This window comes from Protopterus annectens, chromosome 2.part1 (genome assembly GCF_019279795.1).
Source record: "Protopterus annectens isolate FY-2018-M chromosome 2.part1, PAN1.0, whole genome shotgun sequence".
Taxonomy (NCBI): Eukaryota; Metazoa; Chordata; order Ceratodontiformes; family Protopteridae; genus Protopterus; species Protopterus annectens.
In genome coordinates, this window is record NC_056729.1 from 663,755,945 (window position 1) to 663,783,885 (window position 27,941).

Here is a 27,941-nt window from a genome sequence, read left to right on the forward strand (position 1 = left end):
ACACATTTAAAATACCCCTGACTACACACTACACAAAGCTGTATACAGTGACATGCAGTTTATATGATGAAATGTTTTATACAAATACTAAATTGTTTTCCTCCTTTTTAGTGTTCTTCTAAACATTAATAATTAAAGTCCACCAACAAGTTTAACAAAGTCAACAAAAGTCCACTGTCTTTCAGCCACTTTTAATGCAAAACTATATTTCACAAGTGTGATAATATGCATTATAGGTTATAGTCTTCCATTTATTTACTAACTTTAGAGTTGCTGGTAGTCTTCATCTCCATTTCCGAACACCAGACCCTGGTTCAAGTCCAAGGTGCTGCTGATTCTTCTAGTCAACTCCTGTGCTTTTTTTTTTCTTCTCTCTCAACCATTTTCCTTTAGAATATTGGAATAGGTTTCACTTGCAAATTCTCTCTATGAACCCTACCATCAGAAAAATGAGAGAGAGTCCTCTGCTTTTTGTTGGATTACATTTTTTTTATTTCCTCTTTAGCCTGTTCTGCATTAGAAATTACTTTGATCTACCAGAAAAAAATTTTTTTTTTGAAGACAGCTGGATAGCAGTTTGATTTCACACCCACCTCTCGACATTCCCTCATTGCTGGGATAAATTTGTTTCTCTTCTGGGTGAGGAACAATGAATAATTTTCTACAAACACTCTGCCCTCTGCCACAGTTGTATTAAGGATCAACTCTTTCTGCTGTTATGTTTACATCTTTACTAATAGGTCTTGGCTGCTTTTTCATGGCCAGGTTTGAAACCTCCACTCTGTGCCCTTCCAGTTAAATTCAGTTGTGAAACACCAGTTTAGTTACTTATTTGTAATTTCATAAAATTAATACAATCAGTTCCTTTCAATTTCTGTGGTACAGCAGAAAATCTCAGGTTTTCTCTGCACGTTTGGTCTTCTAACTCTACTATTTTTAAACAGTTCTTCAAAGGCTCAAAGAAAACTTTGTAATTTAGGAAACAAAAGTGCAACCTAAATGAAATTTTGGGTATCAGCTCGTCATCAGAGTACAGAGGTAATTTAAGTATAAAAGAATAAGACATGACGCACACACAGCTATTCTAATGACTAATGCTCATAAAAAAGTACTCCTTATAACCTATTATTAGTCAGGTAAAACTACCCATACATATATAAACCTAAACATATGAACAAATAATACTGTACACAGAAAGGCAAGAAAAGGCAGTTAATATTACACATGAGGAATTATTGCAATTTCACTTTTAAGAGAAATATTGCACTTCTGTAAGAATATATTAACTGTAGTGAATTATTCACTAATGTATCACTTTCAGTAAAATATTACTAGTGAGATCACATTTGGAGGTAGGAGACAACCAAGTTGATGTCAGAGTTTAGAGCCTCGTTACTGCTGGACAGAAGCTGTTCAAGAGCGTGAAGGTCCTACAGCAGATGCTGCGGTACCTCTTGTCAGATGAAAGTCTAGTAAACCAGCCAAATGCTGGATGTGATGCATCTCCAAGTATTTTGTATGCCCTCTTTATGCTTCTTGTAAAAAGTTCTTGCACGGTTGGAAGATTTGTGCCCATTATCTTCTCTGCAGTCCTCACCACTCTGAAGCATCTTCCTCTCTGCTGTAGTACTGTTTCCATACCACACAGTAAAGTTGCATGTGAGAGTGCTTTCAATAGTTCCTTTATAGAAAGTGGATAGAGCATTCAGAGGAAGCTTTGCTCTTTTGAGCCTTCTCAGGAAGTGCAGGCATTGGTGAGCTTTGTTAATTATCTGGGCTGTGTTCACGGACTAAGAGAGGTCTTGTGGGATGTGTAACCCCCCAGGATCTTTGTAGATTTAACTCTACCACCATACCGTTGATCTCAAGTGGCGAGTGAATGGCTTGCCTTTTTCTGAAGTCAATGATAATTTCTTTAATTTTGTTGACATTCAGATCAAAGTTATTTTCACACCATTTGATCAGAGAGCTGACTTTGTTCCTATATTCCCTCTAGTCATCATCCCTTACGAGACCCACTACAGTGGTATCGTCCGGGAATTTGATGATATGGTTATTGGGAAATTTCACAGAGCAGTCGTGGGTAAGGATGATTAATAGTAGAGGACTAAGTACACACCCTTGAGGCACACCAGTGTTGAGTGTCATTATACCTGATGTGTTGTTACTGGCACATGTCTTCTGTGGTCTTCCAGTCAAGAAGTCAAGGATACAGTTGCAGAGGCTTCCTTCAGCTAATTTTTTCTTAATGTCAGCATCTGATTTTTTTTTCTTTTTTTTTTCAGTTTAATCAGTCCATCTGAATGGCTAGTTAAAGCTTCTATTTTTTACAGCGTTTTCGTGTGCAAATTGCTGTATTCCATCAATGTTTCATTTATTTTACTAACCCCTGAGTACATTTGATACATCTTTTCCTCTAAATTACTGGAAGCCATCTCTTGAATGAAAGCTAACGCTTTAACTGCTTTTTTGCTGAGCAGCTGTAGAATCCTTCAAAAACCGTGTTTTCTCTCCACCTTTATTGAATGATTTTCTATCATGTTTTCCATAATTCTTCTTTGGTGGCATCCAGGCAGTGTATTTACTAGCCAGTAAATGAACTTTACAAAAAAATCAGTGGCACTCCTTTTTCTTAGGTTCTGTTTTCACACTGGGAGTGTTGACGTTACGCTGTTGATCAGTGTGCAGCCATCTTGGAAGTTCCGTTACCTTTGTGTTTAACTGGTAAAAATCTGTCCAAAGTAACAGCTGCAGGGACTTTGAGATTTCTTAACTCTCCAGTATTGTTAACTTTAACCAGAGTTATTGTTTTTGTCCTATATCATATAGATGTTGTTCATAGATACTTAATTAGGTTATTGATCTGTATGGATCTTAAGAAACCTAGCCATTTATTCCCATGGTAGTTTTTAGGACTTGTATTTTGTGTACAAATAATCTAATGGTGGACAGAACAAGAAAATGTCAGTGGCATAACATGATTTACAGAACCTGCATTTGTATGTCTCCAGTTTTCTCAATGGACTTTCTAAACCAATGTGTATGTAGTCCACTTTCTTGGGTTGTCATTGTTAGTGTTTCATCTTTTGGTTATGGAAGACCAGAAGGCTGTGGGTTCTATCCCCACTCCAGGTAACTGGATTGTTGACTCAGCAGTGAATTAGGGGGGTGCTGGACTCCTGAGTGTGTCATCCGTTGGATGAAACATTAAACCGAGGTACGATCTGCTTGAGTTGGTTGTAGGTCGGGTGAATGTAAAAGATGCCATGGCACCTATTGAAGAGATTAGGGGCTTTATTTTATTTCTATCTTATTTGCATGTTCCTGTACAGAAAATAAACTTATTCCACTTTTCCAAAATATAAGGTATAAAATCAATTCACATATGTAATACAAACAAATCAAATATGCAATATAAACAAATGAAGTTATACTCTTAAACTTGTAACTTGCATATTGCACACCCTACCCTTTATTCCACGTCTATTTTTTTTTAATCTTATTCATCAGAATATTAGGATCCCATATCTAATTATACAAAAGTTCCTTAAATTTCGTATTACAAATGTTCCATACTATACTAACAGTTTATCCAGAATGAAATCTTTAAAGTTTGCATACCCAATAATTTCTGAATTATTTCTTTAAATATAACCCTGCAAAAATCATTATAATATAAATCCCAAATTCAATTCTCCCACATTCAATGAATGCATGTTCTATCATTCCCTCTGTATCACACCCTCTACATAACCTATCTTTCTGTTTATATTTCATTTCACCTATAACTGGAGGTTTTCATTTTTAACATCAGCCTCCACAAAAAATCCTTAATTTCTAATACGTTCCTAAATCTCGCTCACCTTCTTATAGCTTTCTTTTTTTTAATTTCTTCATCCTTTGTCTCAAATACCATTACATAATAATACTTTTCCATAATCCCTTCATACCACCCTGTTCTATTCATTTTTTCACTCCACTTTAAATCTTATCTTTTAACAAATTCATAATATTTCTCATAAACATTTTAAATATTTTCTTTTTTTATTTAATTACCATATTCCTTTATATTTTCAGTACACTTTTCCACACACAGTCCTTCTCCTCTCTCTTAATTTAATTGAAAATGCAGTGCACATGCAAAAATGTCAAAAACACATTAAGATTCTTTAACTCCAATCTGTCCAGCCATTCATTCTCAACCTCTTTTCTCATTTTTGCACATGGGATCGGGGTGTCACTTCATCATCTGGGGCCAAGGTTTACACACTGTGTCCAGTCCAAGGTTTACACAGTGTGTCCAGTCCACCTGCTGCATGTCTTTGGAATATGGGAGGAAACTGGAGCACCCAGAGGAAACCCACGTGAACACAGGTAGGACATGCAAACTCCTCACAGAAGGCACCCCAGCCAAGAATCGAATCGGAGAACATCTTTCTGTGAGGCGACAACACTAACCACTGCACCACTAACCACCACCTTTTAATATTCACAATATAAAATCCCCCTTTGATCAGATTAAGTTCAGAATCCCATATGTATCTAAAAAAATAGATGTAAGAGCTTCTTCTCCATAGCTTTAGGAACAACTAATACCCCCTAAATAACCTACATTCAAACAAACCAAATTAATCAAATACACCTTTAGTATAACTCAAATGTTGTCCATATGTTATTCTTTCCATTTCCAATAATAAAATTCCCACTGCTTCCAGTGTAAACTTCTCCCCCTCTTCCCCCCAAGTGCGTGCATCGTGAGGTTTAGACTTCTGACGTTCAGCAGCATTACCCTTAGTTTATTTTTCCTTGTGTTGTCTATGGAGGTGGGTTTGTCTTTTGAGCCTTGCCTAAAAAAGGCACTATGGGGGTGGCAAGAGCCTTAGCCAGTATTCGAAAACCCAGGGGTGGCAGGTGCAAGCCGTACCTAGTGAAGCAACATGGCTTGTCGAGCATGTCATCCCAGGCTGACAGACACTGGATCCCCTTTGAATGACACCAATACTTTAGCCAATTGTTAAAATTGATCATTTTGTCTTTATACTGTGACATCATTCTTGGTGAGGGTAAGATGCTACTCAAGATCAGGGTCATACCGGCCTGGGCTACATGATCAGAGAGCTCCTCTATATCTCAGTCCAGGGAGATATGTCTCAGGTCATTCACACCAGCATGGACAATGACGGAGTCATATTTGTACTTGCTTTGGAGTGACCTGAGTGCTTGTGTTATGTGGCGGATCCTGGCACCCGACAGGCAGCTTACAGTGACCTTCTCCTTGTTCAGCCTGGTGAGTGGGACGTCAGTGTGTCTGACAATAGAGTCACCTATTACAAGTGTATTAGGTGTGTTTTTTAGCCTTAAGGGCTGTGACTGTGTGGCACACTGACTTTGTGAATTATGTGATACGTGGGTATTGTTCTGGGGTAGCGGTTGCTTGAATGTCTGCTTTGGAGGTCTGTGCTGCTTGGGCAGATTTTTATTTAGAGCCTCCGAGTATGTTTTTGTGTGTTTGTGTTTGGTTTGCTGTTGCGATAGGTCTATGTGAGACTGGATTTGTGGTGTGTGTCGTTACCTTCTCCTCCTGACTGACTGCGCCAGTACTGGGTTGAGAGAGCTCAGCCTCCAGTTTGGCTATATAGTTGCATCTCTCACATATATTTGAGCTTGTTGGGAGGAGGAGAGGGTGGTCTGTGTACATAAGACAGTTGTAACATTGCCTCAAGATTCCCAGATTCACCGGCTGGACTGGAGAGTAAACCTGAAACTAACTTTTGGACATGCCAGAATAGTATAAGGAACTACTTTTTGACTGATCAAAAAGGACCAATAGGGGAGCCAAGTACTTAAAGGGAGTATAAGAGGGTGTAGTGATTTAGTTTATTAGTGCTTACATATAAGATTACTTATACGAGCAACTGCAGGGCTTTAAAATGAAAATAGAGTGCTTACTTTGAGATTTAGAACAATTCTAAGAGAAAAAGTGAAGACTTTGTGGAGCCGGGAATAGTTTCTGCCCGATGCTGCGCTATGCGCAAAACCGTGCAAATGCGTGTTTTAAAGCAGGGAAACTGAAAGAGATAGGAATTGACCCAAAACGGCCAATAAGCTACTAGTTTCAGGGCTGAGACCACTCCTCCAGGGACAGATAGGCTGCTCAAAGCTCCCTACTCTCACTGGTGAACAGAGAAGCTTCCTCCTATCCAAGTTAGGATATGGGCAACACAGGAAACTATACCACAGTCCGGAATTCAGCAAAACCTGAAATCTGGACTAATCTTGTGACACTTTCAATATCTGGATGCCTTTACTTGTATCTCTCCAAATATCTTTGGAGCTGCATCTTCTGTAATGATTAGTTTGGCTTTCTCCATTGCGTGTATATAACACAATGTCCGATCTTTTTTTCTCATGCCCATGTTTTTAATACCTTTCAAACAGCTCTGTCTTTTTTGTGCGTGTACTTTTGTAGTTTTACACATTCTCACTTAGGTTGTTTCTTTTTCCAGGCAGTCCAGTGTTTTCTTATCTATATAATGTTTTTTGTTGATCTGTTCTATTAAGGACCATGTAGTTTTGCCTCTTTTACTCGTATCTGGAAATTCTGGGCTTTTTGTGCAATTGTAATAATACATAATTGGCCAGATTCAATAAAGCCTACACCAAGTGTACATGATACGTATTCAAGAAAATTCTTATATAACTTTTTTTTGTTTTCTAGTTGCTCACAAAGGTTACACCAAGTGTACATGTAGTCTACACTTTGTGGTAAACTTTATGAATCCCTGTCAATATTTAAAGCTGCAAGGATATCAGTAAGAAAACTAAAATTAGAAGGAAGGTGTGAGTTATGTCTGTGTTGTCTGTTCAGTAAACCTTCAAGAAAAATCTAGCCAAGCTAGAGTTTCCACTGTACAATTCCTTAAACCTCTTGTATTAGAGGTAGATGGGATATATGCAAATGACCCCTTATATCATTGCTGGAGCCTTCCTGTGTCCTGGCAGAGTGCTCTTCAAACTATCTGGAGATATACAGAGCTGAGTATATTTTTCTGACACTTCAGAGTTGTGTACTGGTAATTATTGTTTGACTAATTTTGTATCATTGCTGGCTGACTTCAGAGTTGTGCACTGTTATTTTTGCTTCACTGTATAGTTTTTCAGATCTCTGCTGAAGGTTTTGGTTTTCCCATACCCACCCTCCCTATTCATGTGTTGTTTAAATTTGGAGGCTTTTGCAGTTGCCCGCCCCCACTGTAGATTTGATCTGGGACACTCCCCACAGTCCCATCTCTTTACCTCATTCTACCTAATAGACTCCTGCACTTGTTTTGAGTCATTTTTAATTTAATTGCATTTTTTAAACTGTTTGGTCTAAATAAAATACCTTTCCAGGACTGTATGTAAGCTTCTGAGCCCCCCCCCCCCCAAACTTTCTGTGTTGGAGGGAAGCCTTCTAGCTGATCAGTGGGAGTGGTAAGCACTAGGTAACCTATCTACCACATAAGGAGTGGTTCTGGCCCAGAAATTGTAGTTATTGTCCGTTTGGGCAGTTTTTCCATCTCTCTCAACTTTCTGATTTAAAAGCCCACATTTGCACTTGTTTCCCCCTTTCCTGTAACTAGTTTAGTCCAGATACAGATTCTTAGTTTTAGCACTTGAATTTGCTTATTCGTGATCAGCACTTGTTCAGAACTTGTAAGCACTAAATAACCTACTAATTACTACAGCACTTAACCTTCCTCATTCCCTAGAGGAAAACAATTTTGGTACTTACTTTCCTCACTTGCTTAGAGAAAAACAGCTCTTGTACTCACTTTCCTCACTTATCTAGAGGAAAATAGTTTTTTATTCAGGCATGTCCAAGGGTCAGCTCCCAGTGTTCTCTCCTGTCTATCTGATGAATCTGGGCATCTTGGGGCAATGTAGAAATTGCCACATGTATACAGACAACCCTCTCCTCCTACCACCCAACACTACAACCTGTGAGAGATGCACTTATCTAGCCAAACTGGAGGTAAAGCTCTCTCCAATCAAGACTGAACTTGACAGTCAAGAGAAGAAGGTAAATACTTGCACCACACCACACTCATCACATCTACACCACCAAAATCCACACAGAAACACAAAAACATTCGTGGAGGCTCTCAATAATAATCTGCTCAAGCAACAGAGACCTCCAAAGCAGAAATGCAAGCAACCTCCACCCCCCAACACAACCCAAATGACACACAGCCCGCAGACTTAGTGTGCCACTCAACCACAGCCAGCAAGGCAAAACAACATACCCAACACACTAGTCATAGGTGACTCTATAGTCAGGCACACTGATGTCCCACTCACCAGGCTAAACAAGGAGAAGGTTACCGTCAGCTGCCTGTCGGGTACCAGGATCTGCCACATAACCCATGCACTCAGGTCACTCCACAACAAGTACAAATATGACTCTGTCATTGTGCATGTTGGTGTGAACAACCTGAGACGTACCTCCCTGGACTACATGAAAAGAGACATGGAAGAAATATCCGATCTTATAGCCCAGGCAGGTATGACCCTAGCCATGAGTAGCATTCTGTCATCACCCAGAATGATGCTGCAGTACAAGGACAAAATGACTTGACTTCAACAACTGGCTAAGCTTCTGGTGCCATTCTAAAGGGATCCAGTATCTCTCTGCCTGGGATGACATGGTCGACAGACAATGATGCTTTGCCAGAGATGGCCTGCACCTGCCACCCCTGGGATTCCGGATGCTGGCTAAGGTTCTTGCCGCCCCTATAGTGTCTTTTTTAGGCAAGGTTCAAATGACAAATTCACCACCGTAACAGGAATAGGTAAGCAAAAACTGAGGGTGATGCTACTCAATGCTAGAAGTCTAAATCTCAAAATGCACTCACTCGAGGCACTCCTTAAAATGGAGAACATCGATATCTGTGCAGTGACTGAGACCTGGTTCAAGGCTCCAAAGAGCACCCCTGCACTACCAGGCTGTAACTCATACCACACTTTTCGGCCATGTAACCTGGACCGGAACACCAAAGGCGGAGGTGTGTCCATATTCATTAAGGATATCCACACCTCCAGGCTAGTTGCTCAGCATAATGCAGCCAAGGTTATCCAAGTGCAACTAACTCTGGGCAAAACTGCAATCCAAATTGTAGCTTGCTACAGATCACCCACCATGCCCCAGGATTCCCACTCCTCTTTTCTTGATGTACTGGAAAATATTAGGGTTCAGCCAAACACCCTAATAATGGGCGATTTCAACTACCCCACCATTAACTGGGAAAACTACTCATGTACCAACTCCTTCGCTCAACGCTTTCTGGAATTCATAAACTCCATTGCCCTGGATCAACTTATCCACACCCCCACCAGGGGTAACAATATCCTAGATCTAGTCATTACCAACATGAGTGACCAGTGTTCCACACCCTAAGTCAATGCCTCATTGGTCTGATCCGACCATAAGCTAATTCACCCCCCATTAAGGAAACCATGGTAAAAAATTTCTCCAAAGCCAACTTCATGCTTCTTAAGACAGAAGTGTTGAACTTCATGACACCCATGCAGATGCAGATGGACAATAGAGTTACGACTACTCACTACTGAATCCTGCACAATTGCACTTTATAAGCACTTACATGAGTGCATGGATCGTGCTATCCCAAACAGTACCAAGACGCTATCCTCCAAAAAAAAGGAAGCCAATCTGGTGGTCCCCTGCCATAAACTGTTCAACAGAAGGAAGAAGCTGTTGCAAAAGAGAGTAAAATCCCATGAGTGGAGGAGCTCCCTGGTCAGCCTCAGTAAGAAGCTGCGATCCCTGATAAAATCCTCCAAAGCTTGTTACGAAAACAAAATCGCCACTGATTCCAAAGACAACCACAAAGCATTCTATAGCTATGTCAAGAATCTCAATGGCAACACTCAGATCTGCTCTGAGTTACAGCACAATGGCATTAAATATACAGACCCAACTGATCTTGCCAACATCCTGGCAGATAGGTTCATTGCTAACTTTACCCCCCTCTCACCCCTTAAAGAGCCCATCTCTATCCTGGAAGAATGCAAAGTTCCTGTAATCACGGCTGCACAGGTAAAAACCACACTCTCCAAAGCCAAGAACACGGCATCCATGGGACCAGACAACATCCCAGGCTGCGTTCTACATGAACTACAGAACGAACTGGCACCCCACTAAGTACCATGTTCACTCATAGCCTCACCTCAGGCTTTGTGCCTGCTGAATGACTCACAGCAACGGTTATCCCACTCCACAAGGGGGGAGCCACCACGGATCCCGGGAACTACTGCCCCATTAGCCTGACGAGCCTGGTCTGCAAGGCCATGGAACATATCATCTTGGAACTTATAAACAAAGACATTGGTAATCTCCAAACTCTGGACCCCACGCAGTTCGGGTTTGTAAAAGGCAGATCATGTCTCCTAAACCTGATAGACTTCTTTGAAGCAGTCACCAAAGCCGTAGACAAGGGAAAGGTGGTTCACACAGCCTATCTAGATCTTGCCAAGGCTTTCAACACCATCCCCCACTTTGGAATTATAGATAAACTCACTAAACTAGGTGTAAATCCCTATGTCACAAGATGGGTTGCCAACTGGCTCGCTGACAGAACCCACACTGTGAAAGTAGCAGACTCCAAATTCGACTTCAGACCAGTGACAAGTGGAGTACCACAGGGTTCAGTCCTGGGTCCTGTCCTGTTTGGTATCTACTTCTCTGAAATACAGGCTAACACAGAAGGTCTTTGGCTAACGATTTTCGCAGATGACTGCAAACTACGAGCCATAATCGAAACTCCTAACGATGTGGACATCCTACAAAAGGGTCTCACTGAGACAGATGCCTGGTGTCAAAGACATGGCCTTAAGCTCAATGCCAAAAAGTGCATTGTCATCCCCTTTGATAAAAACTCTGTACCCATGAACTACAACATAGGGTGGTAGTATACTTAACACCGAAAGTGTGATAAGAGACCTTGGGACACAGGTGGACAGTAGTCTCTCCTTTGATAATCACATTGCCACAGTAGTCGGGAAATCCTTCTATGTGGCACACCTCATCACAAAAGGTTTCTCATCCAGAAAAAAAGAGGTAATTGTTCCCCTCTACTCATCACTCATTAGACCCATTATAGAGTACAACGCCCCTATTGGTATGTACCTCACAAGACATCTGCAACAACTGGAAAGGCCGCAGAAATACCTCACAAAGAGGATTACCGGCCTCAAACAGATGCCCTATGCAGACCGTCTCAAAAAACTCCAGCTTTACTCCGTCGCATATCGCCTACTCAGAGGTGATCTCTGCCTAACATACAAAGCTATGTCAAACCCAGAGCTGTTGGACATGCTCCACTTAAAGAAATCCCAATCCCTCTGAGCTACATGCTCTAGGGACCTAAACCTTGTCACCACAATAAACAGAACATGCCCGAGGGATAGATTCCTGTCCCAGAGACTTCCCATACTCTGGAATAAACTACCTATCTATATCAAACAAAGCTCCTCATTAGCACTCTTCAAGAAAAATCTTGATGATTGGATGGGAAATAGGAAATTCACCCCGGGAATCACCTCTGTGGCTCTGCTCGACAGTGGCACAGGAAAATAATTTTCTTGACTGGCAAAAGCCAGGGTACCTTTTTGGCTGGGCTTGTATAAGGCCCCAGGGCCGATTAGCCTAGTACCTACCTATGAACCTATAAGGACATCAGATGTTTCAGCTATATGGCAGTTCTGAATGCCTGTGACTTTTTTGTCTGTTATGGACAAATTCAGGCCAATAAAGCCAAACCCCACTAGCTGTGGGACATGCATGTTTCAGCCTTTTTGTGGGCTTATTTTTTGTGGACTACTTTTTACTTGTAATACAGAGGCCATGACTCCTTTAAAACTGAACTGGTTATTCTTCAGAAAATCGTGACCATTTTAAATGTTTTGCAGAGTAGGATTCATTTGAGGTGTGATGCATTATAGGTATGCACAGCTGAAAAGGTACTGTACGTCTTCCGTTTAATCTTGTGTGTACCTAATGTAAGATGTATGCAGTTACTGTTGAGGTAGTGTACATCTATGCTTGATGTGGTTACTTTTTCAGTTTCTCCCATTTTGGCATTGTAAGTTGACACATGGTTGGAATCTAATTTGTGACTTTTCACGCTTATGTAACTTCACAGGATACAAGTCATTTGCCTTCTTGTATATTCATTTCCATTACATTTGTAATCCTGTAACTTCTGGAATTTGTTGTAGACCTCTGTTCCTATGTTCCTATACTATAAGGGTTTTAATTTGTCCTCCTCTAAGGCACTCCTAACACACACATGATTTTTAATTTTCAATAATTTTATTGGATACAGTATAAAGATAGGCATACAGCTATGTAAAATTATGGGAGATTATGGTCTTATTTATACAAGTGATACACAGCTGTGCAAGTCTGGCTTGAGGTAAAACCCTCCCATCATGTCTTGCAGTGTTTATAAAATAATAAATAATAATAAAATTGCATCTGACCTCACAGATCACAGGCATGTTCTACTGCTTTCCTGGAAGATGCCAGGTATATATAAAAGGTATTTAAATGAATGATTTTGGTCATGCCCACAGTTCTAATGATCAAATGAGTATGGTATGAATCTCCACAATGCAGAAACTTTATGGACTACCTGTGATGACAAACACATACCAATTTGCCTAAAATTCTGATGTATTTCTTTGCTTAACAAGTTATTACAGCAGCATAGCAAGGGTATGTAGAAACAGGGAGGTGCCTACAGATGTACAAGTGAAACAGCACTACACATGGCAATGAAAGTTGCAGGTGAGGTGTTTACACGCGGAGCAGCACTGCATGTAGCAACATTAGAAACGAGCAAGATGCTGCAAATAAAGGAGTGGAATAACAGTATATACACATAGCAGTGTTCCAAACAGGTGAGGTGCCTACACATAAAGAAGTGGAACAGCACTGCACATGCAACCATGTCTCACACAGACTAGCCTGTTAAATCAACTGCCATTTACACTACCTACAGCATACTGTAATGGGGCATCCACTAGAAGAAAAGTTCCTGGGGCCAGATCCTCTTCATCTTAACATATTATGATGCATACTGTCCAGAGTCCAGCACAAGCAGACAAAATTATTTAAAAATTATGCTTGGGCATGAGTATGGGACATTCTAGATTGCAGTGCACTAAGGCCAAAGCCATACTTCATCTACATGCAGTGGATTAAGCTTTAGGCTTTAAAGTTCATTCCACTTAAATTTGTCTTTCTTATGAATATCACATGGTAATTTTAAAAAATAACTCAAAATGTAGGGAACAGTCAAACAAATGAATAAAACGAAACTTGGTAGGTATTACTGTTCCCAATCGAAAGTTGTAACACCAGCAACAGCACCAGCTCTACGACAATTACTGGACTCCTTAGTTGACCAAATAAAAACTTTTTATTGTTAAATACAAATTAAAAACCCTTCGGTTAAGCGCTTTCATCAATTCAGACTTCCTCAGAACAGTACTACTAAGTTAAAATCTATCTTAAATACATTCTTCTTCAGTCACATGATGGTTCCATTAATGTCTTAAAGTGCTAGTGCTATTCTTAAACAATTCAATAAAAATTTTTTTTAAAAACATCATCTACTCATATAAATTCCTTTCCATCTAATAATTATACTACATTACATAGAGGTTAGAATAAAAATTTTTTTAAAAGAATTATTAAATTAATATTGAACAAACATAAACTGCAAAAACATATGTTTATGTACTTTATATTCAGTTTATATGTGTGCTTCTAGTATGGGTTTGATAGACAGGTATTCATTTATTCCTGGGGGAACGGAAGCATTTAATTTAATTTGCCAAATAATCTCTTTTTCCCCCACTTTTTTCTTTATATTTCCTCCCCTAGGATTGGCTTTAACTAATTCTAATATTCCAAAATGAAAACCCGAACATTCAAGATTTTCATTCAAGTGCCTCCACAGGGCATTTCTGTCATCTTTCTTTTGAATACTGTAAAGATGTTCGTATATTCTATTTCTCAGGCATCTGGTTGTTTTTCCAACATAAAATGCAGCACAATTTGTGCACTTTGCTAGATAAATCAGATGCCTGGATCTACAGTTACCCTTTTGAAACCACACTTTAGTTTTATTAATGTCCATTAATCCTATACTGGGGACTGTAATAATGTGTTGGCACTGTTTACATGTCCCACATTTGTGGGTACCTTTAATATTATAGTCTATAGGTTGAATTTTCCTCCCCAATAATTTCTTCATATTATTCCCATTCTTGAATACACATAATGGTTTCTCCCCCATTATTTTTGAAATTTCTCCGTCTATCCTAGTGATGTTCCAATGCTTGTCAAGAATTTTCCTAATTTCTCCACTATGCTTACTGTATTGGAGTATACAAGCCCTACTAAATTCCTCACCTGTGTGCATTATGTCTAAACCCCCTTCTTTTTCAACTTCCGAATTAACATCATTCAATGGTAGGTCTCCGTTTCCCAATAAGGGCTTATACTTCCTTCCCCATTCTCCCGAGACATAACTTATTGCATCTTCCACTAATTTGTAGGGATATCCCCTATCTAAAAAGAAGTCCCCTACCTTTTTTAGTTCTCTTTGTAAGTCCTTCTTAGCTGATGTCATCCTGGCCACCCTTATACATTGGCCCCTTACTATATTCCTTTTCTGTACTGTAGGATGGCTGCTTTGGTAATCCAAGTAGGAATTGCTAAACGTCAATTTCCTATAAATATTAGATTTAAATCTCCCTTCCTCTAGTGTTATCACTATCTAGTGTTATCCCCCTAGAAAGGGGATAGAATTTTGGCTTTGACTGAAGGTGAATTTTATTTCTTCACTACATCCATTTAAATAAATCTTAAATTTCTCTAGATCTACTTCATTACCATTCCATGTAATAAAAATATCGTCGAGAAAACGGAAATAGCATCCAAGAAAGGGTGACCACTCTGAGTTCAAAATAAACTCTTCTTCCCAGCTTGTCAAAAACAGGTTTGCAAACATGGGGGCACAAGCAGCCCCCATTGCCACCCCTTTCTTTTGTCTATAGTACTCCCCTTCAAACATTATGTAGTTGTAGGACAGTACTATATCCATGAACTCCATAAGTACTAAAGTTCTTTCCCATGAGATGCAACTTTTTTTCTTAATAGTATCCTGAAACCTAACCATTCCCTCTTCTTTAGGAATACTTGAAAAGAGGTCTATCACGTCTATGGTGACCAACCATTTAGCTCTTTGTGCTATTTCAGGTTTTAACCTCTTTAAGAAATCCCATGAATCAATTATTATTTGTGGGATATTCCTGTAAATGGTCTTAAGCCATCTGTCTATCACCTTTCCAAATGGGAATGTTTTAGAGTAGCTTCCTGATATTATTGGCCTGAAGGGGTTTTAGTGTCTTTATGGACCTTTGGTATCCCTATAATAGTCCCTATAATTGGGTATTCAACTTTTAGAAACTTATAAAGTTCCCCCTCAATTCTTTCTTCTATTAATAGGTCCTCCAAGATCATATCCACTTTATGATATCCTATATTCACTTCATTTAAAGATATAATTTCATAATTTCCTGATTTTGTTAATATTTCAATCATTTTACTTATATATTCCTCTTTATCATAAAGTACAGCTCCCCCTCCCTTGTCAGGTTTCATAATTCTTAAAGAATGGTCTGCTTGTATTTCATGTAATACTTCTTCTTCTTCTTTGCTCAGGTTGAATCCAAACTTTTTAGTTCCCTTTTTTCTTCCATATTTATAAATTTCCTCAACTACCATTTTTTCGTATATACCTAATAAATTATTCAAAGGGGGTGTAAATGAGCTCCTTAATCTAAATTCATGCGTTTGTATACTGGGTTTGTCCTTAAAAAAAAGTTGCAAATTTAATTTCCTTACAAATTTTTTAACCTCTATTATGTTATCTACTACATTCAACTTTTCATCTGGTATATATTTCATACCTTTAGCCAGTAAGGAAAAATGTTGTTTTTTTAACACTCTATTAGTATAATTATAAATGTGAAAATCATTTCTTTTGCTAATTATTTCATTAATTTTAACAATACCATCATCATTACTGCTTGCTATTCCGTTTGCTGTCTTTTCCGATTGTATCTCACTTTTTCCCATCTGTCTCCTGTCCTTAATGGGTCCGTTCTGTCCCATTCCCATTCTTCTCCTAAAAAATTATTATTATTACCATAACCTTGTCCCTGATGTATTTCTTTATCATTCCTTCTTTGATATCCTCCTTCTCTTGACCCCTGTTTACTCATATATGTAGGATACCGTACATTGTTAGTGTATTTCTTATATGGGCCTTTCATTTTACTGTTGTGTATTTTTTTCTCCCACCTGTATGCGTAACCATTTTTATATTGTTCAAGGTCCCTTTCCATTTTTTTACATTTACGTTCATGCTGTTTAACTAACTGTGTCTCAACCCAAGTGTACTGTGATTCCAAAATCAATTCACATTCCTCATACATTAAGTCATTTTGTATAATATTATTCAACTCCTCTAGTTCAATTAACAGTGCACATATTTTTTTGTCATTACATTTTATAATAAATTTCATAAAAGTAAATCCAAACTGGTCAAACATTTCAGCACATTCATCCTGAACACTGTCATCTAAAACGACTCCCATGGGAATCTTAAAAAATCTAAGTCCCATAGGGACTATCCCTTCATCTATACATTTTTTTAAATAACTATTGTCAAGCTGTACACTTTTTAAAATTTTCAATTTCTTTCTTTCTTTTAGGGGAGGAAATATAAAGAAAAAAGTGGGGGAAAAAGAGATTATTTGGCAAATTAAATTAAATGCTTCCGTTCCCCCAGGAATAAATGAATACCTGTCTATCAAACCCATACTAGAAGCACACATATAAACTGAATATAAAGTACATAAACATATGTTTTTGCAGTTTATGTTTGTTCAATATTAATTTAATAATTCTTTTAAAAAAATTTTTATTCTAACCTCTATGTAATGTAGTATAATTATTAGATGGAAAGGAATTTATATGAGTAGATGATGTTTTTAAAAAAAATTTTTATTGAATTGTTTAAGAATAGCACTAGCACTTTAAGACATTAATGGAACCATCATGTGACTGAAGAAGAATGTATTTAAGATAGATTTTAACTTAGTAGTACTGTTCTGAGGAAGTCTGAATTGATGAAAGCGCTTAACCGAAGGGTTTTTAATTTGTATTTAACAATAAAAATTTTTATTTGGTCAACTAAGGAGTCCAGTAATTGTCGTAAAGCTGGTGCTGTTGCTGGTGTTACAGTAATTTTAAAAAATACTTTGATAGAAACTTTATTTCTTCTGAAGACATGTGAACCAGGGAATCATCTTAGAGCTACTTCATGAGAAAAGTTGCTGTCAGACCAGCAAAAGGTACAGCTATTTGCAGTGCCTATAGCCTAAGAATCCTTGCAAAGACTTCAGCCATAATTTAAGAACCCTTGCAAAGACTTGAATCGTAATGTAAAGTACGGGTTCTTTGTGCACCAAGAATCAACAGCACTTGTGGAGGTCCATGTTTGAGTAATTTGACAGTAGGAAAGTTTAACTTGATGAATCCCACTAATGTCTGGACTGCATACAACCAGGGGGTTGCACTGTGTTTACACACCAACATATACATTGTTTATAAATATCCTGGCCTGATGTAAAACCTCAACTCAGTGCTTCTGTAGATGAGAGAGCCATTTATTTAATGAGGTAGCTTTGGGAACTATACGACAGTCTGATACTGTGTATCCAATGTTGTCTTTTCTATCCATTTTAAACTGGGAGTGTACCAGATCCAGTTTGGATCCAAATGTTTGCCTCTTTCATGGTCAGATGCAGTCCGGTGAGTTCCATAGATAAGTGCTCTTTTCTCCGTTATTTCAGTCCTTGTGTCTCCTCTAACTTTCTTAGCCTTTTCTCTAGTGAATAGTCTGTGATAGTCTAGCTGTTAATTATTTGTTTGTTAGTTGTCTGTTAGTCTACATTACTTAAGGCCTTTATTTTTTCCTTATGTAAAAAAACATTCTTGCTTTTTTTTTTTTTACCTTTTCCTAAGTGTTTGCTTTGTAAAGCATGTGGATACTTCGTGCTTGTATACTTTTCTACTGTTGTTGCATTGTTTGTTAGCTGTGGACAAATAATCCCCTTCTGATCCTCCAGTAACCATAGCTTCTTTGTCCAAAAAGAAAGCCAGATAAGAGGGATGGTAAAAACAAGAGCAAATCTAGGAAGGAAAGTTCTAAAGTCAGAGAAAAGAATGATCATAAACACTCCTCCTCCTCTTCGAATGATTAGCTGGATGTGAAGGTCCACCATCCTTCGGTTTCTCCGGCTCTGAAACCCGTGCCTTATGCCACATCAGCACTGATCATCAGAGGTTACAGCTCTGAACTCTGAGACATCAGGCTAGCCCATTACTGTCAGTGGCTCCTCCCTCCACGGCCAGGCTGCATTTCCCATCCCCCCCCTCCCATAACCCCATCCTAGTTTGTGACAGAACCATTCCCTTCTCCCTTTCAGGTCCCAGATGCTGATCCACCAACTAGGAAGCCATCAATGTCAACATACAAGGCTTTGTCCAGATCTACCAGGTCAGTAAGGGTCTTAAAAGGTATGATTTAGAGCAGCTAATGCATTCCTTTCTTCAGGCATAGATGGATCTAGGGGATCCTTTTCTCCTTCTCAGGCCCTCTACCCATTCCGGTGGTGCCCTCTGCTCTGCCCCTTTTCCTCCCTTGACGTATTCTTTGGTGATGGGGTGTAGGGATACAACCACCCAGCTTCCTTCTCCTATGCCAGCACCAACTACTTAGATGCAAATGACACCTGACCCATCTTTGATGTTCTTGACTTTAGCTGTGTAGGAGCCAAGCTCATCTTGGAACATAGATGACTGGGCCAGATCCAATTGGATTGACGGAGGACACTGGCTTCTCTCTCTGTTTGGTTTGTGGATCCTTAGGGGATTGGGTCTAGCTGTTCAGCCTCTGTGTTGGCTTTCAGTGTGGTGGAGTACATCCTGTCTCATTCAGAGATGGGTTCCCCAGTAGTGTGGTTTGCAACCATCCTAATCTCTTCCTCCATGTCCTTGGATTCTTGTTAGCTTGCTCAGAGACAGCCTGCACCTCAGGGCCTCAAGACTCCCCTAGTTACTGGGCCCCCTCTTCTTCAGTGTCCCCTTCTGCCCCCTGGGAGGTTTATACTGGATGGAAGAGAAAACATTTAACCTTGCCAGACGAGTCATTCCTAGAGGATACCTACCTCGCTGAAGGATAGGCGGTGTGTAACCCCACCCCCCACAAGGATGCCCATTTTGCAGACTTGAATTGATGAAACTGTGCGTGTGGGGGTTGTCACTGAAGCCTCCTCATCCGAGGAGTTGATATTTCTTGAGGCCTTTGGTGTGGACCCATCCACATCTTAGTTGATTCCCCTTTGGATGCCTTGGTCAACCTAGTGTCCTGGAGGGCTAGGAGGGAAGTAGATATGGTAAGACTTGATCCCCTAAAATTCTTTTCCCAACTGTGGATAGACCCTCCTGGCATAAGGGTCCTGCTGTGGGTGTTGTGGTTCATGCAGCCACAAAAGACATCTTTTAGGATAGTTCTGAAGTCCATGCCCCCAAAAGGGAACTTTGGGCATTGGGCCATTTAGGAAAGTGCACTTACACTTCAGCCACCTTTGCGTTTTGTACTCTGAATTACCTAGCCCATTTGAAAAGACTTCAGTGGGACTTAATCTTGGTAGTGTTAAACTCTGTAAGGTCCCAGCGGCCAGCAGATGCTCCAAAGGCTCAGGAAACTCAGTTGTCCACAGTGCAGTCTGTTACTAGCTAGTCCGTGAGGCACTTTTCCAGTGCCACTAATGACATGGTCTAGGATGCAGGTACTGGTATTGCCACGCTCCACCACACTTGGATAAACATTTGTGTAATTTTGTGGACTGTTTTAATTTGTCCTTTATCAGCCCTTCTTATGATATATCTTTCCTTTTTAGTCCGAAGTTCAAAGACTTTTACCAGGAGAGAACAGCATGGAAAGATATTGTCCTCCACCCCTCAGAGGTCCTTTTCCAAGAACCAGAACAGGGGAATCTGCTCTTCTTTCAGAAGTAGCAGCAGTCTTTTTTTGGATGCTGTTGCTTACGGTTCCCCCTCGGGACAGAGGGGGACATTTTTAATGGACATCATTAAAAGGGGCAGAGGAGGTCTATAGAATCTGGGCTTCTTTGGACCTTTTTTGGGTAAGCCCTTTCAGTGCTTCTGAAGGGTTGCCTAACTGCTGCTTTCTAGAGGCAGTCAGGGGGCTTGTGTCCCGCCACCCAAAGTTTAGGAGACCATCACTTCAGGCACCTTGATGTTGAGAGCCATATCCAGAGGTTATACATTTTTTTAGTCCTCCTCAAAGAGAAAGAAAAAAATATTTCCTAATATTTCACCCTGTCAGAGAAGAACTGCGGCAGCAGAGATAAAGAAGCTGCTTCTCAATACTCATCCATGAGGTCCCACCGTACCAAAAAGGAGCATCTTTAGTACCAAAGATGAACAAGGGTATCAGACCAATCCTGGATCTAAGGGATTTAAATCAGTACATCAAGCATACCAAGTTCTGGATAGTAACAGTGCAGTCTGTCTCTGTGAGGAAGGACTGCTGGATGTGCTCGGTGAACCTGAAGGATACCTACTATCATATAAACATAGCTAGGCAGTCAAGAAGGTTCTTGTACTTTCAGCAGGGGGCCAATCAGTACCAGTATAGAACACTACCCTTTGGTCCCACCATGACCTGTCAGGTGTTCACCAAGTGCATGGCAGTAGTGGTAGCCTGGCTTAGGCTGCAGGGTTTTCAAGTCTTTCCATACCTGGACACCTGGCTGCTGATAACTTCCACAAAGGCATCCTTAATCAAAGTCGGGTACTGCTTACTCCAGTTGTGTCTGTCCTTGAGCATTACAATCCGTTATGATGAATCCTGTTTAGATCCAGTTCTGGTGACTGTGTATAGTGGATTGCCATCTGGATATGGTCAACCAAGTTGCCAGACTTCCTCCCTCCATGTTAACTACTCTTGAACTACAAAGCTTCCCCAGTCCTGAGGTGTCAGAATCCCCCTGCTCTCCAAATTCTTTGGCTGTTTGGTCTGATGGCTGCATCCATTTGCCTGTACCCTTTAGCCCGGTTCTTTATCAGAGTTCTTCAGTAGACCCTGTCCAGTGGTCATCTCTCTCTCAACCCATGGACTTTCCATTACGCCTGACCAATGTTTGTAGTCAGCATATTATCTGGTGGCTGAAGTCTCTTCCACTCCCAGCAGTCGCGCATTTGTTCTCCCTCATCCTCGGGCCACAGTTACCATGGATGCTTCCCTCCTAGGGTGGGGACATTTTGAGGGAAAGACAGTCCAGGGTACCTGGGTTCAGAGGACAATCCTCACATCTGTGTCTTTGAGAGGAGAGTGGTCCTGTTAGCATTGCAGACATTTCAGGACCTTCTTTCCAAGGTTGTGATTGCTGTCCAGAACAATGTCATTGGTGTGGTATATAAATAAATAACGTAGAACCTGCTTCTACCCACTGTTTCTAGAGGCCATAAGAGGTGTGGCAATGGGCAATGTCCTGTCAGCTCTTTCTGGTAACAGTGCATATCATGGAGCAGAAATATCCTTGTTCCTAACAAGTGGTCCCTAAATTCCAAGGTAACGAAGCAGATTTTTAGTCACTGGGGCTTCCCGTACTGTGACCTTTTTGCCTCCCTATCCAATACCAAATCCCGTGGAGGGACAGTCATTGAGTATCTCTCTTCTGTATACTTGGCCCCCATGTCTCCTATACATGTATCCTCCAAACTCCGTTGATAATAAAGGCAGTCTGTTGTGGAGCAGCTGTAATCCTCTTAGTCCCCTTTTGGTTGAGATGTTTGGTTACCATTTCTGTGGTCTAATCTACTATATCCTTCCTGGTTACTGACCACTCTCCAGGGCTGATTCTCATCCATCTGGCCACCCTCACATGAACCTTCAGTCCCTTAGGTTGACTGCTTGGTTCCTCCAACTGTGATGGCCAGAGATCCCAAGTTTTTCAGAAATGGTTATTCACATACTATGCTCTTCATGGAAACCTTATATTAGGAAAGTTTTATGTAAGTAAGTGGAAAAAAATTCTGTTTGGGCCTCCTACAAGGGCCTAGACCCTTTTTCTGCATCCTTGAATTTAATTTTGGAATTTCTAGCCCACGTTACTCAACTGTTAAAGTTCAGTTGGACTCCATTTGTAATTTTTCACACTGGAATAAACAACACACTAGTTATAGCCTTGAAACTTTCTAAAGCTTTCCTGAAAGGTACTTTTCTAATCTGGCCTCTAGTATGGGATCCAGTTACTCCCTAGAACAACCTACAATTGCAAGGTCTCAACAGACCACCTTTTGAACCTGCTTCTATTGTCACTTAAAACACTCTTCTTGCTGGCCATTACTTCAGTGAGAATGGTTTTAGAGCTCCAAGTCTTGGCTTCCATCCCCCCCCCCCCCCCCGTATTTGATCTTCCATATGAACAGGGTTACCCTTAGGCCAACCCCTCTTTTCTTCCAAAGGTGGATTAGAATCAAATCATGTCTTACATTTACTAGTTTTCTTTTCCAACTTCAGTAACATGGGGAGAGTACTTACTTCACTGCCTGGATGCATATCAGCAGTTAAGGTTTTTATTTGGATAGGAGTAAGAATCTCAGTAAGTCTTATCAACATTTTGTATCCTTTTCCAAATCTCAACTGGGCAAGCTTGTCTCAAAAGTGACCCTATCAAGATGTTCTCCAACTGTATTTCCTTAGTATAGCCCCTTAAAGAATTCCTTTACTTAGCAAACCTAAAGCTCATTCTGCTAAGGCATTTGCTACTTCTGTTGCCCTTTTTGCTCAGGCCTCTAGAGATTACATTTGTGCAGCTGCTACCTGGGCTAGCACTCTTGCATTTGTAAGCCATTAAAAAGTGGATATACAGTCCAGGACTCGACCCTCTTTTGGCTTTACCCTTTTGTGGAATGTTCTGTCCTGAAACCACCCAGGGTTGTTACTGGCCTCTGTCCCACAGGTTGTGATGGACAGTAAAGACAACATCGGCTACAAAAGTTATGTACTTACCATAATGATAGATCCATGTTGCCTTATTCCATCCATCTCAACTGACCCTCATTCCTTACACCTTAGAAATTGTCACACATTTTTTGTTCTCTTGGATGATTGGGCAGACCAACCCTGCTGGGCTTCTATAGGAAACTGTTATAATGCCTTAGTCTTTTTCCTTGCTCCCCTCCTTCTTTTGACCAGGTTTAGGAATCTCTAGGATTATGTTGGTTTAGACTGAGGCAAACTATGTCTGAAGAGATATTGCAAGGTATGGCATTATCGGTAGAGGAGGCGGAGCTCCAAGGCTGAAAGTTGTGATGGTGCCGGCTTCGGATCCATTATACCCACATGTTAAGATGGATAGAAGAAGACATCAAAGATTTGTCTTTATGGTGAGCATATAACTTTAATTTCTGTGTTACACAATTTTACCATGTGTGTCACTGTGAACCAGACAAGCTAAAGCTCCAGAGCTTGACAATAGGGGTTGGTATGTTGTAATATATACAGCTCGTTTAAAACCTTCATAATTAGGTTTGCAGCATTATAAAGTGATTGTCACTGGATAAACAACAATTCTTTGTTGCGTTCATGTTTGTTTTAGTGGGGGTTTCTTCTAAGATATCCTTTATCTGATATGAATGTCCATTTTTTCATATGCGTGTAACTTTAATGTCACATTTCTATACTTTTGAAAAGGTATAAATTGTCTTTGAATTTTCCTCTGTACTATCTTTTGCTCTTTTGGGTAAAAATGCAGAAGATAGGTGGCACATCAGAGAAGTGAAACGTTAACTTTATTTTTTGTTACTAAATGAGGAAATTAAACAAGTCCAATAAACATAGACTTGCATCTGAGTCATTCATCCTTTGCTTTGTATATGTGATATGATCCTCTGCAGCTGCGTAAAACTTTACTTCCAGGACAAACCTTAGCGTAGAGCACTCCTCAGCATTTAAAATGGTAAACTGAAGTGATGAGAAATCATTCTGTTACGCACAGTTGCAGTAAACTACTTAACTTGCTATTTATCTCTTAAAAGTTTTGAATATATTCCGTTTTTGAATGTGTCTGCCCATCTGTATTTTAGCCTAGTTGCATATACTTTCTGATTCTTGCCTTACGTATTTTTGGTTAAAAAATGCTGGTTACTGTATTATTACTTGAGACTAACTACATTTGATAAAGAGACATACTGCAGAATGCAGTGTAATTGAAGATGGTGTGTGGGAGGTGTAGTGTTTTCCTTGTACTGGACTTTGTTTTTGCTGACCTATCTCACTGGCCAATCTTCGGCATTTAATACCTTTACCTCCATCTTGTCACCTTCCCTATCTTGCCAGCAGACCTTTATCCCTAACATACCAGTGGTCTTTGAGATGGTACAAAAGATAGTTTCAACCACCAGTTAAGTATTTTTGAATTGTCACATATTGCCTAGACTCATTTGTTTATGAACAGAAGCACCGTAATCATTGTACTTTCTTGGTATGTATGTCATTTCCATGTTCTGTGTAAGAGCACACATGTATGTGTGTGTGTAAAATAGCTTCTTTATCTATGTGTGTAGTAAATGTATCAGCGCCCATGTATAGTGTATGGATTTGGATATCTACGAGTATCTGCTTATGTGCACTTGAGTATATATGCATATACACATTTAAATGTATGCCTACAAAGTATACTTCGTTATGTATTTGTGTTACTCTTGAGTGTTTGTTTCTTTGAGCTAACTGAAGGTGCAGTAATGAGAAAAATATTTTCCCTTTGGGCTTCAGTCTAATTTGTCAGGAAATGCCTGCTGCTGTGACGTGTGGATGAAGAAAAAATGGAGTAATCTGGTCCAGATGCTAGTGTTATAATTTGCCAATAATGTTGATGTGTTATTATATACATATCCCCAGATGGTGACCCCTCTAGTGTGAATAATATATTCCAGATCGCACACTGTGTCCTGCCTTCAGCCTTATAACTAAATTAGCTATGCAGTTCCTAGCTGTGTGGATGGATGCTACTACTTTTTATTTAGGGCAGTTACTATAAAAAAATGAACATTTTGATTATTTGTGAATTTGATGGATCACTCCTTTAATAGCTTTAATTCTTTTGGGGTTATCTTTCAGCTTTAATTCCTCCTAGACGCTCAGGGTTTTGCATTTAGTTGGCATATTTTCTAATAAATCTCTGTCAAGGAGGTTGGCAGCATTCCTGACAAAACCATGTAAATATGTCCTGGAATTTAATGTTTTGGAAAATGTAAGGAAATAAAATGATCTTTTACTGAATCTTTGCAAGAAAGTTTTGCACTTCATCTTGCTTTGGAGTTTTTATAGTCATTTACTTAAAATTAAACCTTGTATTTTAAATATATAGGTTGAGGTTAGTGCTGTTACGGGCTATTTGTGTGCTCCTTAAGAAAATTGTATCATTGCTGAAAAAGAGCTGTCAGTTCTTTTAGGCCTACCTGTTTACCAAGCTCTCAAAAATAACATGTATAAAGGTACTAAACTTGTATCAATTAGTTTTTTCCTTATTTGCCTATTACAAATTATGGAAATCACACATTATTGAGTCTTGCACAGTTGTCTCCTGCTACCTTCTTATTTATTGTGCATGATATCATAGCCTCACTACATGCAAAGAAAGATGTAAAAGAGCATACTTTTAAGGCACTAGGCTGCAGAGCTGGAGATTTGAGTTTGGATCCCTTCATTTTCAACTTATGTACTTTGCTTTCTTGAATAAGTTACATAACTTTTCTTGTGCTTTTAGCTGTCCCCCTGTAAAAGAAATATGGATTTTCTAGTAACCCAGGTTAGTTATCAGAATATTAAAACTAAATTAAAATCTTTCTAGTTAAAATTTTAAGATTTTTTAAACATCGAAGGAAAGTCATGTGAAAGACAGAGTATCCTGTAATAAACTGCAGGGGCTAATATGAGATCCCTGCTGAGATGCCGATGCGTCTTTTACAGTTACAGCACTTGAATACCCAAAATATATATTCATCATTCAAAACATTTCTTACTGGTACTTATTTTTTCTGATTACTGAAAAGGGGGCTTAGGAATGCAAACATTCTGCTTGACTTTTTGTTGAAGCCCTTTTCTTTTGATTATAACAGCAGTCCATAGCTGTAGACTTGGCTGTGAGCCCCAAAGAGAGCAAGAGAAGTCTGAGGAAAAGACAAGTTGTTGAAGTTCTTTTTTTTTTTTTAATGGGATCGTGTGTGCAATGAATAGTAAAGCAGGAAGGTAGGCTAAGTATAAAACTACCCAGTAAGTCTACCTCTCAGTAAAAAAGGTAAATTTAATTACATTTTTTTCTGTTTTATTTATGTATATATTTTATTTACAACTTGTTAAGTAGGTTAATCCCACTAGGCCAGTGCCACCTTTTCAGGGGAGATCCAAGGTAATTTCCATGTTGACTAGGAGAACATTGGCCAGGGCACTGGGGAAATTTCCCTTACATTTTTCAGCAAGTGCTGTCTGGACCTTTTACATCCATCTGAGCTACCGTCAACTTGGGCCGATGGGACTTCAGTTTAGCATCTCATATGAAGGATGCCGTACTCAGGAGTGCAGCACCCCCTTTATGTTACACTATAGTGTCTATACTAGAAAAGGAATCCAAGCACCTGGTTTAGGAACAAGATCTACTTAAATTCTCTTGTACAGTGTAAAGCCATCCTCTGACAAGTTAGTGGAAATGTCTTTAGACTTTGTTCTTTATATTCACGTTGTATTTGCATGGATATTCACTGAGGTCTTTGGTCTGCTCTTATCTGCTAAAGATGTACCAATAGGTGAACTGGCAATCCTCTGAACTGCCCATAGGTGAAAGTGTGAGCTTGTGTTTGTCCTGCAGTAGATGACATTTCCTCCAGGATTGGTTCTCTTGCCTTATGCTTGTTGCTTGAGCCAGGTTATAGGCTCTGATTTCTGTGAAACCCTGCATAGGATAAACTGAACATCAGAAGATGGGTGAGTAAAAGAAAGATTCATTAAACAAAATGCTGGTGTTTCAGATTTGACTCTCGCATGCTTCTCTACTGAAAATGTAGCACCCGAAGCATTTAAATGCCTTATTTACAAGTAGGATCACATATTGCTTCTGAAAGAACATTACCTTTGCATTCTTGGATGGAAAGCACTTTTGTCTGCTACATCCTCCAGGATCATAGCTTATTAAAAGGTACTTAAATATGTTAAAACCACCTGCAAAACTCTGTTCATATTTGCTAATGGTTTAGCAGTTGTTGGATGATGTAAATAAGTTGTCCATGTTCAGTCCATGAGTTCTCTCTCTATCTTTTCCAGTACTACTTTCTCATTTTGGTGGTGGTTAGTTTTATTTCTAGTCTGACATTCCACCACCTCTGCCACTACCACCACCTGAAGAAAAAGGCCAACATTGTGAAGAGCTTTGTAATACATGACAAGAAGAAGCTGGCCTTTCTCATTTTGATAATTTTAAAATAAATTTTCAGGTTGATAATACTGAGTATGTTCTGTAGGCTTATATTGATTTCTTTAATATTAGTAGTTTAATTCTGGTTGTAATAGACAGCCGAAGACCTTTTGAATTGGAACTTAAACGGAAAATTAATATTGCTATAGTCCTAAGTAAACTAAGAATAATGTACAAAATGATGTTACTTAGATCAAAGTGATACAGTGTGAGATCTTCATTCACATTTGGCACGATCT

At 39.5% G+C, this 27,941-nt stretch overlaps 1 protein-coding gene across 2 annotated transcripts in view; it reads left to right on the forward strand.

Annotated features, from left to right (window-relative positions):
• RNF175 (ring finger protein 175) overlaps positions 1-27,941 on the forward strand; it is a 683,731-nt gene that overhangs the window by 467,469 nt on the left and 188,321 nt on the right. The window lies entirely within an intron of this gene.